Here is a 3203-nt window from a genome sequence, read left to right as displayed (position 1 = left end):
ATTTATTTACGCAAAATACTTGGGATATTGTTACTATGAGTATGAGTAGCTAAACTCCTAATCTAGGGTTTTGATAGAACCTATTGGAGGATGATTTTCTTGTTACGTTAATATAGATTTGCCGTAGTATTTTCTCTATTTGTTCAACTACGTTATTATTGTGGTTGGTTGAAAAGCTCTCAATCGACTGTGCCTAGTTAGTATGTATTACTCGGAAGAGAGTGTATATTTAGGTAGTTGTTGAACAACATCACTCCTAACGTATATGAGGAATCAATACGGAGGGTTTAAGGTGAGATTAGGAATAACGAAACCTTGGTGCGATCCGAGTGAGCCGTAACTTAGTGCTAGCTAGCGTAATTCGGAAGAATATATCTAGTAAATTGTGGTAGTTACTCAGGAGAGAATTACGACACTCAGAGAGCTCATGATCGGTAGAGAAAACTTAGGCAAATTTATAGGAAACGTAGCGGAAAGGATTCTGACAATAGAAAAATTAGAACCTTAAATCATTCCAATTCTTGTCTACAGCCTGTTCGTAGTTAGTTATTAATTACTGTATTTTCATTACGTGATATTTAGTTAGTAAACATCCAATTTGTTATTTAAATATTTTTGAATATTGATTGCATGAATTTATGCGAGTCTAGTAGTTGTGCTTAATAGGTTAATTCCCTGTGGGATTCGACTCCGGACTTGTTAACCGGAATATATTTGCAACGACCGCTTAGTCCTTTTTATAAGGCATAGTTGGGTGTGATCAAATGTTGGCGCCGTTGCCGGGGAATGACGGTGTTATTAATCGCAGCTAAAGAAGTGCTAGAATTCTTAGTGTAGTCAATTTTCTTCATTTAAACTAAACACATTGAAATTCTAACGTTTGTAATCTTGGGTGTTACAGGTGCATGCCTAGAAACTCCTCAAGAATTGGTGAATTGTTTGAAGCATTATCAGATCCTGAAAAAGTTTTCAAGGCATTGAATCGTGCAAGCAAGAAGGGCAAACATCAACAAAACTCAACAGAATGAATCGAACTAGACATGGATGACGTAATAGAAAATCCAAACAACAGAAACAATGCGAATGACCCGAACAATCAGGGTGTGGTGCCTCTTGTGCCAGAACCAACATTGTATGATTGGGCACAACCCACCACCGAAAATCTGGCAACCGTAATTGCAGTCCCTAAGATACAAGCGGAATCATTTTAAATCACAAACAACTTACTACATTTGTTGTAGAACAAGGGACTGTTCTCAGGGTCTTACATTGAAGATCCTCAGCAGCATCTGAAAAATTTCCTGTCGATATGTGTCACGCAAAGGCAAACTAATGTGACACCAGAAGCAATAAAGTTGTTATTGTTTCCATTCTCGGTGACGGGAGAGGCTCAGACTTGACTTAATTCACTCCCCATAAACTCCATTACTACTTGGGAGGAATTAGTCAAGCAATTATTGAACAAGTTCTACCCACCCAATAAGACTGCCAAACAAATTGATGAGATATTGAGCTTCAAGCAGAGACCAACAGAAACACTACAAGAAACGTGTAAGAGGTTCAAGGGTATGCTGGTTAAGTGTCCACATCATAGAATTCCAGATCAGATGTTGGGGCAGAGGTTCTACATGGGATTGGCAGACAACTTAAAGGCCAATGCTGATGCTTCAGCAGGTGGAGCATTTTTGAGCAAATCATTCAGAGAATGCAAGATCCTACTTGATAAAATGGCTCAAAACTCAGGATGGATGACAAGAGACTCTACGATCACTCATGTAGTTCACTCAGTGGCTTTGGACCCAAACAACTCCATAGCCAAAAATATAGCCACTCCGATGACACAAATGAGTATCCTCACCAAAAAGATCGTTGAATCGGGCCAGAAGCAGCATGTACACATAGTTGACACGACTAATGGGGGCTTATGTACACCATGCATTAACCAACCATATGCATGCTCTTGGAGTGCGAAAAGTGACAACCAACACTATTAGGAAGATATGAACTATGTGGCCAACTATGGAGGATAGAGGCAAGGTGGTCAGAATTGGGGGCAACAGAATCAACAATATAGACCAGCACAGCAACAGTACAATAATAGCAGCAATCCTGGAGCTATGCGACTACAGGGTCAAGTTGTGCCGTACCAAAGGCAACAGGGATACAACCAGCAAAATCAGCAGCTAGCCTATCAACAACCTCAACAACAATAAATAGTGATACAAGAAGATGGGTTGTCTGAAATTAAAGGAATGTTGCAACAACTGATTGGGTCCAATGGTAAAATGCAAGGGAGAGTGGACGCACATGAATCAGCGATAAAAGGTATTGAGATTCAATTAAGACAGATATCAATGGCTCTGAATAATCGCCCCCAAGGGACATTATCGACAGATACACAAGTTAATCCAAAAGATCAGGGCCCGAAACAACTGATGGCAGTGAGTCTAAGAAATGGTAGAGACCTAGATCTAGAGCAAGAAATTGCTCGCGAAAGCCGACCAACTGAAACACTTGTGCTAGTACCCATTGAGGTAGATGATTCAATAGGGTTAACTGAGGTGATGATACAACATGCACAAGAGAGAATAAGCAAAGAAAAAGAGGTTGCGAAGGAGACTGAGGTAGCAGAATAAACAACAGTAGAAGTAGTGCCTGAGCAAGATAAGACTCAAATCACAGGAAGGAAGCGACCTCCAACACCATTCCCACAGAGATTGACCAAATATCAGAAGGATGAGAAGTATAATAAATTCATGGAGATGTTGAAACAAATCCAGGTAAATATTCCACTGATTGACGCCTTGAGGGAGATCCCTGGGTATGCCAAAATGATGAAGGATTTGATGTCTCGCAAGTTCGACTTCCAAGACTTGGCCACTGTTACCCTAACCCAGACCTGTAATGTTGTCGTGACGTGACCCATAGCTGAGAAGTTATCAGACCCAGGGAGTTTCACAATCCCATGCACAATAGGCAGCTATGCTTTTGCTAAAGCATTGCATGATTTGGGGGCAAGCATAAACTTGATGCCCTTGGCTATCTACAAAATGTTAGGCATTGGAAGAGCAAGACCCACATCCATGTTACTATAGCTAGCTGACCGGACAGTTAAGAGGCCATCGGGTATCCTTGATGATATACTAGTGCAAGTTGGAAAGTTTGTGTTTCCAGCAGATTTTGTCATTCTGGACTGCCGGGTT

At 40.8% G+C, this 3203-nt stretch overlaps 1 non-coding gene across 1 annotated transcript; it reads right to left on the bottom strand.

Annotated features, from left to right (window-relative positions):
* Window positions 1–1490: 1490 nt before the first annotated feature.
* LOC117277631 (small nucleolar RNA R71) lies at window positions 1491–1597 on the bottom strand. The gene has a single exon (XR_004507945.1). It is a non-coding gene; the product is annotated as a small nucleolar RNA R71 (small nucleolar RNA).
* Between the last annotated feature and the right edge of the window lie 1606 nt (window positions 1598–3203).

Source organism: Nicotiana tomentosiformis, chromosome 1 (assembly GCF_000390325.3).
Source record: "Nicotiana tomentosiformis chromosome 1, ASM39032v3, whole genome shotgun sequence".
Classification (NCBI taxonomy): Eukaryota; Viridiplantae; Streptophyta; class Magnoliopsida; order Solanales; family Solanaceae; genus Nicotiana; species Nicotiana tomentosiformis.
The sequence above is the reverse complement of the archived record's forward strand: the minus strand, read 5'-3'. Positions and strand labels throughout refer to the sequence as shown.